This window comes from Rhagoletis pomonella, unplaced genomic scaffold, assembly GCF_013731165.1.
Source record: "Rhagoletis pomonella isolate Grant_MI unplaced genomic scaffold, Rhpom_1.0 Rhpom_scaffold_00006, whole genome shotgun sequence".
Classification (NCBI taxonomy): domain Eukaryota; kingdom Metazoa; phylum Arthropoda; class Insecta; order Diptera; family Tephritidae; genus Rhagoletis; species Rhagoletis pomonella.
This window is the reverse complement of record NW_023458560.1, coordinates 69,564,927-69,575,997: the sequence shown is the minus strand read 5'-3', so window position 1 is coordinate 69,575,997 and position 11,071 is coordinate 69,564,927.

The following is an 11,071-nucleotide window of genomic DNA, read 5'->3' as shown; positions in this document are numbered from 1 at the left end:
GAGACTGGCGTGCTGAAGTAAAGCATTGCTCACTCAAAATCGGTACGCATACAATAGGATATGTCTTGTTAACAGGTTTTCAGAAAATAATATTTGATATATTAGATAAATGTTAGCGAAAGTTTCATATTTTGCTTGAATAAATAAACAACAGAAAATTTCTATGATAATGATAAAATTTTTGTGAACACCCGTTCTAGAGACTTGAGTAATCAACTTGTTCCACTAAACTATCTTTAGTTTATGTTTTTTCATAGTTCGCGCATCTCTACTTATTTTGTTTTGAATAGATACCATGTATTTCTCGATTTGACGTAAATAGGCCATATTTTTAAATTGATGAGTTCCAGAACTGTATTCACATCTTTGGCTTCAAACCGATTTAAAGTTACCTGTGAATAATTAATTTTCTTTAAAACCAATCAAAACTTTACTGAAAGTCTAAAGTAAATGATACAATGGCTTAACACTTTATGCAAGCGCTCCTTCCAGAATATTTCTGGGGTCATATGGCCCTTTGCGGAGTCTGATCGAGTTTTAATAAGACTGTTTCGATTCTCTCGTCATCCCATATCCCTTTGACAACTGTGTCAACTTCTATAAATTTAATTTTAGGAGGATATCACCCTGTTTCTTTTTAGCTTAAAACTTTTGGTATATTTAATTTTAATTTGATTTTTGATCTCGAGAATGTCGGATTTTCAACGAATATGTTCAACTTTTTTTTTTTTGAGCAACCACTTCCAACGCTAATAAAACTGTCAAATTAAAAGCCAGTACTATGAAATTTAAAACTCATAATGGTAGATCTATTTTCCAACGATCTGCGTTGCAACTTTTTAATACATTCAAACAATTGCTGTACAGGAATTGCTAGAACGCGTACCGATTTTGATTGAGCGATGCTTTATGTACATACTTGTATAATATTAAGGATAAATTGTAACAAACTCTATAAAGCTTTTACCTACGGATTGTTGCCAGCGCTGTTGATATTTTTTGCTAAATAATCTATTATTATAGAAACTTCTAAAGAAAACAAAAATAAAACTTTTTGATATGTGAAGGGCTAAGTAGCAGGAACGTGAAGCGGTTTTGAAGCGAACTGGTTCCAAACCGGATTAACAGCATCATCAGTACCTGTCTTAGTGAAGTTCGTCAGAAGGAATAAATCATTTTTACCACCCTTCTTAACCATCTGTTCGCTAGAAGCCAGGAGTCAAGCAAGTGAGTACGTCGCACAGTGGTCTGAAACTGAAATGTTATGTTCATAATCGGCTACAGGACACAAATATGGACCGATTTGATGTGCTATAGGCCGAAATTTGTCGAGCCCAATTTTTTAATTTGTATTCGTTTGTATTAAATTTATTAAGGCAAAGTACAGAGAAATTAGCAATTTTAAAGAAAATCGATTCTCCTGTTCCCATTAATGAATGTTACATAATAAAAACTAGTTGAAAACAATTATACGGTTCCCTTAAGCGGACAACATTTAAAATTGTAGGAAAAAATTTCACCAATATTCAAAATTTGTTTTTTAGATATCTAAACTGTTTTTAGCGTAATAAATTTGAGTATAATAAAATGCAAGTTTCATGTGGTTGGGCCATCGCGTTGATTTAAATTTGTTTTTTGTTAATTACATTTCAGTTTCATACCACTGTGCATCGGTCCATTTGGGGCTATCATTTTTCGCGAAAAATTATTCGCAACTCTGCATCGCAGCCAGTGCGGCTCTTTCTCTACATTTAACCGGCCGTAATTTCGAGGGACCTTCGCCAAAACCGCATAGAAAACTTTTCTCTCCGCATATTTAGCATGTCTTTTGTCTTTGCCATATTTGATATGGCTGCTTTTACAGTGGTCGTTTTCAGAGTACATGTTTAAAACGTTCAGGTAGTGTCGAAGGCAGCCGTGACTTATTGAAGTAAATAATAAGGTTCTGGCATCACAACTATTTAGCTTGACGCATCCCCCAAAAGATCTTCCGCGGCTTACAAACGGCAAAAGTCGCAGGAATTTAGCATGACTACCATGGTGAGGTAGTAAATGATGGTTACCATTGACCACAATGCCTACGTTCATTGCCTTCCAACCACTTACTAACAGTACTGCAGAGAATTTCAAAGCTCCGCCTATTCTGCTCGATATAAAGCATTTAAGACCTTTCTAGTGTTAACCAGATATGGTTACATAACAGCAAATTTATATTTATTATTGTACAAATTTCCTTAATCGCCACATAGTGCACGTAGCTGTGTCATTGAAAGCTCCATCTGTTCTAATAACCCACCTCCAATGAACACAAAAAAAAAAAAACCGAAGATATGAAAAAGAGAACCAAAACAGGCGCCCACACAATAACTGACCATACAGGTGATGACTGTGGCAATACATATTTTGATATATACATATGTACCTAAAGTTGTACGTATGCACATTTGAATGTTTCTTGATACTAGGCAACCAACCGAGAACAAGAACCATCACGAGCTACATTGTATGTATTTATGTTTGTAGGTGGCAACACAATGAATGGACTGCCTGCCACATAGTGTAACTGCCGCGATTGCCGCTGATAGTGACCACATTCGCGTACGCAAAAGCCAACTTGTTTGCCCTAAGGCGATGCTAATGGTCGACACAAATGCGAGGCAGGCAAGCAGTGTGCGGCCGGAGGCATCTGGGCGTATGAGCAACCTTAAGTTTGTGTGCAGAGCTGACGGACGGATAGCAGCGGCCGGTGGTGAAAAATTATTGCATTCAGGCATTGAATTGATAAGTTAAAAATAGCAAAGGATAGCGCAAGTAAGAAACAGGTGTGCATTTATGCGCAGGTGACGGTGGTTACACGGTTTGTTAGGCTGAAAGGTTACCTGCTTTTGCTCAGGTCTGAACTCTACGCTATTGTGAATGTGTATGTATGTATGTAAATATGAATGTAGATAACAAGCAATTTTTTGCTGATTAGTGGGCGTTTGCGATGACGATGACCGTGGTGATTTGCAGATGGGTTTTGTAAAAATAAAAAAATAAAAAATGTAAAAGGAACCTTTCGCAATGCTGATCTGATTAGGAAATTGAAATACATGCTATGGGCTTGTGTGGGCGCAGTGTGCTTGTAGAATGGCGTAATTGGCTGGCGAATGGGCGGCTGGGTTTTTTTATGTGTATTTATATTTGCTTAGGCGTAAATGAAAATGGGTTCCACGAGTGCTGCCGATAGCATATTGTTAAACTCTATTGCCGCTCAAGTTGAAATTTTGATATAAGTATGGAAAGTGTTTCTAATAGCTAAAAAAACCCATTCAACTCCCCAAAAATGCTCTGAAAAGAAAACCTTTACACTACAAACTATTGACGTTGACATTGCTGCGCCTGTGGCTGGCTGCTGCTGCGGCGACTCCTTCACTTCAGCTGCTTTTTTCATTTTCTCCAGCTGCTAGCTTTGCACTATTCGCGTATACCAACAACATTTACTACGTCATCACGTCACACACACACACACACACACACAACGGCACACACACATACACAAAGCTTTACACTAATACCACTAAACAAAAAATTTCCACTTACACCAGATTAAAGAGCTTGGAATTCATTAGCCACTGAAAATGTATTTGTGCTGATTTCTAAAAAATAAAAGTATTGAAATTCTCTAAAATTTTTGACATTTCAGCCCAAAACTATGCAATGCTTTTAAATTTTCACCGCTAGCCAACGTTTTCCGGTGCACGCGTATGTGTGTTTTTCCACTTATTTCTCCCACAAAACGTTTATTGTATTTTAATAATAGATATGCCAACTTTACAAGTACGTATGAATCTACACTTTCGTTAAAATGTTGGCATCTACCGAAGGACTGCTCATGTCCTACTGAAACGACGAATTAAATTATTTGGTGAGCTGCAAGCAGCGAATACTCGAGCAGGCGTAAGTCTCGCAAAGAACAGCTGCCGTGACAACTCGCTACTTCGTGCGCAGCGAATAGATCTAAATCTATATACATACATATGTATGTATGTATATGTATGTGTGTCTGCAATCATTTTTGTTCGGTATCTTAGGGCGATAACAACGCTCACGCATTGCAAGCAGCAACAACAGTTCTACATATTTGTTATATCCCTGCAGGAAATAGATCTAACTATGAGTTAACTTGTGAGTTGATTGGGAAGGCACAAAAGGTAAATAACTATTTTCTGAATATTTTCTTTGAGGAAAACTAGCTACATTCATATGTATGGGGATGGCCGCGAAATAGTCAAAGGTTAGTGTCAACTAACTTGTAACTAACTACTTTTGGACATAAAATATCAATAAGAAAAATATATACATATATATTTTTTCAATTTATTTACTTTAAGTAATATTTAACACTATATGTACATTAGGGTGGCCCAAAAACAGTAAAGTCGGAATCGTAATGCTCTCACCTCCTAGGATTTTTCTATATCGAAAAAAGTATAACCCTATTTTTTATTTTGAAATCAAAAAATATTTATAGGTCGCTCAAAACGCTCAAAGTTTTCCATGTATTTTTATATGGGAAAAGCACAACTTTTTGTAGAAATGGTATAGTATTCTTGAAAATCAATATTTTTCGATCGGAAAACTCTGCTTCTCCTCAGGAGACTTCCAATAAACATACTCAATTGCTTATTTAACCATTTTTTAATGCTAAAGATTTTTTTGTTTATCCTCCCATTGCATTTTCTGGGGGTTATGGCGGACCTATAAAATATAGTTACTATGAAAAAATGGTTAAATAAATAATTGGGTATTATTATTGGGCATCTCTTGAAGGGAAACAAAGGTGTCCGATCGAAAAATATTGATTTTTAAGAATTATATACCGTTTCTATGAAAAGTTTTTTTTCCAACATCTAAAATACATGGAAAACTTTGGGCGCTTTGAGCGACCTCTAAATATTTTTTGATTTCAAAATAAAAAATAGGGATTAATTTTTTTCGGTATATAACAATCCTAGGGGGTGAGAGCATAAAAATGCCGACTTTTCATATGCATTTTTTGACCACCCTAATTCACATACATATATTAGGTGACATATTCTTTTGTAGGTTAGGTTAGGTTATCCTGGCTGCCCTTATATTCTGCTGTAGGGCAGTAGGTTCTAACTCCGTAAGCCATAAATTCAATATGATAATATAAAATTTCGAACTTCATCTATTTGTCCTGAATTTCCTGGTTTCATGTTAGCCTTTTGTAGTTAACTAAAACTTATATGTCTCGCAAAAAAACTGCCTACAAGTGGGCTATTTTTTATCAATTGATAATTTTTTTCTGCAGGGTTTTATTCAACATTGTTGTGTAAATATCTTTGTGTAGTAGTTCATCTGTGTGTGTGAGCATGAGTGCCTGCGTAAATTTTTCGGCTTGCGTCGAAAGCTCTAACTTGTGCGTGTTCATATCTTGAGAGTATGTACATAGTATTTATTGGGCAGGTCGAGCTTTTATTGTGTAGCGTTTCAAGTTTGGTGGAATGTCAATATTCAGTTTATGAATGATGATTTGCTATACTATTTCTTTTTGTACGTAGGCTTATAATTAGGAGTGGCTTGTTGGGAGTTACGGCACAAAAGCCATTGTTAATTTCATGCCAAGTGCCTTCCAATCCTAAAATGATCATGATTAATATTTTCTTACAGGTAGTTTCTAACTACTTTTATTACAACGGAACATCTTTCGAAAGAAAATTGTTAAATAACTGGAAAGGTTTCAAAGATGTTGTTGCTGTAAAAATTTTGACTGAAGGGATTTATTTTCATCTTCATCTCAAGATTCTGGCCCAGCGCAAATATTTATATACAGTCAGCGTCAAAACTATGAATTCTCTGACATTTTGACGATTTTTTTTATTTATATATTCCGTAAAGTTTTTGTTCTATTTTTTATAAAAATATATGTAGTATGTTGTTCATTCAACAGCAAATACTAGCAGAATCAATTTTTTCAGATTCATATAAAACTCGGGAAAATTCAAGAAATACCGAAAAATTTGTATCAAAATTTTTGATTCGATTCTTTAGACAAATTTTGGGTATGCAATTTTGTTGCGCATTAAATTTTAGTATAATAAGGTGCAAGTTTCAAACGGCTAAAAAATCCCGTTGATTTTTGAGAATTCTGTTTTTGGTGGCGGATTTTTGTGCTTTCTTCCATAGAAGCGAAATTCATGCTAATATAAAATATGAAATAAAATGCGGGAGACTGCTCGTAAAAAAACTTCAAAAAGTCAACGGCAGGTTTTATAAATTGCGCTTGTTATATAAAGAAAGAACGCAAAAACAGTCTCCGAAAAAAATTCTCAAAAATCAACCATAATTTTCAGAAGGGATATAAAACTGCATACCCAGATATGTTAAGATTATAAAGTTGAAATAATGACGAAAATTTGTCGAATTTTCCTAAATTTTGAAAATATGATTTATATGGTTTTGATTAAAGCTTGGACAGTATTTTTATAGAAAAATATCAAAAAACGTTTAGCTCAAAAATCATTACGAATATTAAAAAAAAATAAAATCAAGACGTGGTCACTTGTTTGAGTCACTGTATGTAAACCGGCTCTAAAATTTGTTCACATACTCATCTACAAAATTTGTAACTAATTTCCATTTTGGTAAGCTTTTGAACTTCAGTAATGCCAACGAAAATCATTACGAATATTAAAAAAAAATCAACACGTGGTCACTTGTTTGAGTCACTGTATTTAAACCGGCTCAAAAAATGTTTGACTTACTCATCTACAAAATTGTTAACTAATTTTCATTTTGGTAAGCTTTTGAACTTAAGTAATGCCCACTAAAAAACGATTTTACCTACACGTTATCGCCTAATGTTCCATTTTTTACTAAGCAATATTCATTTTCCATTTTGCCCTAAGTACAACACTACTTTGTATTCATTGATTCTATAAGTTCACATGCACTCAATTAAGTTTGAGATCAATTGCTGGTAAAGACATGCATACTTATGCATGACCGCCTGTTTGTACTTACATACATATATTATAAGTGTATATACATACATGCATACATACGCGCAAAAACACAAGAGCTTCAAGTGAGCAGATAAACAAGCTCAAAAGCTTTCCACCTTCTAAGCAAAAGTTACTAAGCCGCATCGATTTTCCACACTTTACTCGCTGTCATTCACAAAACAAACAAGTTGCCTAACTGTTCACACACAAATATGTAGGCAAATATAGGAGTTTGTACACACATACATACGTACATACTAATAAAAACAAAAGCAAGCAGGCGCATAACGAAAAGAAACAACAAAAGCACGGCAGTACCAATTTAAAGGGCAGGCAACCAATACAAAAGCAATTTTAGTTAGCAAATGATAGCAACAATATAAAATTAATGCCTTCGTCAAGATAAAAGGAAAAACAACAATGCCTAAGTATGTTTAAATAAAATGCTTGAATACCAAGTGGTGTACAACAACAAGTTTCCATGCAACAGTTTGATAGAGAGAAAAATGAACGAATACACTCCTAGACTGTGGTGCCTGAGCTTCTGAGCTTACCTTGGAGCGGACATGCGTGCTAACACTGAAATACTCTCGCCCTCAACCTCGCTCTGGCATTTTACTGCATTACGTATGCAATCGATGTAGGCCCAGTGTCAATGGCAGCCTGTTGCCTGTTGCCTGTCGCCCGCAAGCCGCTTGCTTTTTAGCTGAAACCTCAACTTGCACCCAAGCCGAATGGGGGACTGACTACTTCATCCTTCTCGTTCCCCTCTCGAAAACATGTGGGTGTCGGCAAAGAGCGCTGATAACGCATAAAATTAGTCCATGAATGTGGGACTAGTTGTGCAGGGGTTTAGGCGTTCGAACAGCAATACTTGCGGGAGGATTGGTATTTTTGACTTTCAAAGCGACAACTTTATTATAAACAGTCGTAAATTTTTGCCTGCTAAAAGCAAACTCATCACAAATATATGTACGTATTTATGTATGTATGTGGATAGGAACAACTTATTTGCACAGAGAGAAACAAAACTGTAAAGTTTACCTGTATGTAGGGTCCTATCTAGGTAGGCATACATTACTACATTGCATATATGAGTATACTTGTATGCATAAGTACCCTACAAGAATTGTGTGATGGAAACTAACACATTCTCATTTATCTTACTAACACATTTGCAAATTTTGCGTTGGTTAAAAAGAGACCAATATATAAGGCCATAAGTTGGAGGAAGACGGAAGATCATATGTACACAAATGTTTACATCAGATTTTTCACACTGCCCTTTAGAATGTGATAGAAACTTGTAGGTAGCCAGTGACAGAAATCTCTATCAGCCTTGCCAGTCAAATGATTTGTCAAATGATGGTCACTGTTCTTGCAGGGTACTTATATACATACATATACACAAAACAAATATGTTTAGCATCAACATCCGCTGTTGCTTGCTCATATTGATAAGTTGTCAGCTATTTTATATTTCATAAAATTTTGCGGTTTTCTCATCATCTGCTGCTGGTTAAATAAGATAACTTCAACATAAATACATACTTATACGAGCGTGTCAGGGAATTGGTATGGGATTATCTAGGAGAATGGGCTGTTGAGTGTTGTTATCGCTTGTTGGTTATCTTATTTTATGACTGTTTTTTTTTTGTTCTGTCTTCATAAATATGTCACGGTGTATGTTAAAAAAAGTGCGTTTGAAACACACATACATATATATGTATGTACATACACACACCGAGTGTGTATGCAGCATAGAAAGCATCGAATTTACAGGCATGCTTATCTAGAATGATGCCAAATATCGGCGGTCCCAAACATAGTAGAAGGATATTGCTTAGTAGAGTGGTCAGCTCAGTCTTACTCTACGGTGCTCCAATTTGGACTGAAGCAATGAGCCTAAAATATCATGCGAAGATACTCACATCTGTGTATCGCCTAAGCGCACTAAGGACTATTTGTGGATTCCGAACCATATCTGACGAAGCATCCTTCGTAATTGCCGGACTGATTCCCGTAGATATCCTGGCAAACGAGATGCAAAGAGTGTATAAGCGGGTATCTGTGGGAAGTACCAGTTTAAACCGAAAAGAAGTTATAGAGCAGGAAAGATGTCGCTCTATGGAGATCTGGCAAAAACGTTGGGATGAATCGGAAAAGGGTAGGTGGACTCATAAGCTTAATCCATGCATTAAAAACTGGCTGGAAAGAGCCCACGGAGATTTAAACTACTACTTGACACAGTTTCTTTCGGGACATGGCCCCTACCGAGAGTATCTAAAAAGATTTGGGCATGGAGATTCCCCACACTGTCCGACTTGCACAGGCCTTGCTGAAAACGCGGAACACATAGTATTCTTTTGCCCTCGCTATGCCCCTGAAACCCGAAATATACTACAGGGTAGCAACATTGTAGACTACATGTTAGAATCAGCAGAGAACTGGCATAAAATGTGCGCACACATCTCTGGAATTCTTAAAGATCTAAGGCGATCTGAACAAGCTAGAACCGGTTAAATAACGTAGCGAGCCTGCTGGCCAACCAGCCCCGTGAGGTAATACCTTAAATGGCAGTGCCGCGGGGAGAGTGGTTAGTGGAGAGGTTTTAGTACGCAGGTGTAGCGGTGAGGCTGCAAGTCGTGCATACTACTATGCCGATATAGTAGTACTCATGAGAGGTCCCTCTTCACGGGCGTCATCCCAGAAAAAAAAAACATACACACACCGAAAAATATATTGGCAGAGAGAATTTTTCACAATATATGCAACAATTTTTATTTTTATTGTTTTCCAGCTAGTTTTTTTATCAAAATATGGTTTATACTACAACAAAAAACATAAAAGTTTGATTTCTAAAAGTTTTTGCCGAACTCAGGAAAGTTCAATAAATTTCCATACAGATTTCAACTTTTTAATCTGATTCTTTTCTTCTGATTCGTAATAGTTCTACGAGTACCTATGCAGTTCCGTAGCCCATTAAATTCTGTTATCAAAAAATGCAAGCTTGAAGTTGTTAAAAAATCGCATTGATTTGTGAGAAGTTTTTGGTCGATGTGGTTTAACATTTTTTTCATACAAAGTCTTTCGGGGTTTTTTTTTTATGGAAGAAAATGCGTAAAAAAGTTTCCAAAAATTAACGGTAAGTCATAGCTATTTTAAACTTGCACATTATTGTACTATTTTGAGCATAGAAATGCATCCAGATGCTCTAGGAATATTTCTGCATCAAAAAGAAATTTTTGAAAAAAATGTAGCTTACGTTATTTTGGCGGTTAGCGCTCGATATGCTAGCTGCACTTGCCCTAATTTCAGCTCTGCACAGCAACAAGTCGTTTATTTTGCTTCGCTTGGTTTTTTTTTAAAATCAGTTTCCAAGCATTTGGTTTTATGCTTTCGCAATTTTAGCTAGGACTTTGTCAAATCCACTTTCATTAATCCACTTTTCCACATTCCAGCATTTTCATATATTTCCATGCCCCATTTTATTTTGCATTTGTAGTAGCCGCCTTTTGGTTTCCGTATATTCACTACGCTGCTGTGGCGACAAATTAATCCATGTTATTCTTAAAGTTACTGCGAGCAGGCGTGTTTGGTTGCTTGTCTCATGGTTAGCCGTGGGGTGAATGGTGTTGGTGATAAAGGCTCAAGTGCATGTAGTACATACATACATATGTATGCATGTATTTGTCGCCATAGACAATATGCCAACTCATCCCGTTTTGTTGGCGCCACTTGTTTTGTTTATTTTTTGTCTTTCTTTTCCTTATTTGTATTGACTACTGGTGCCGCCACCGCCGCCCACTCTATTGGCCCAGCCTAAACTCGCTGACTGCGGCTAGAAAATCCGGTAAGCACTCGTAAAAGTGTCATAACAATTGCTCTTTATCAGCAGTCATCGCCCATCGCAAATCACTCATCAACGGAAGTATTTCTTCATTTAGCCAACACAAAATCCTATCTCCGTTGGCATATCGGAGATGTTGATTGCTCTTACTTTGGCTACTGTGTTTGTATGTACATATGAATGTGAATTGATATGTGCATAAGTATGTGTG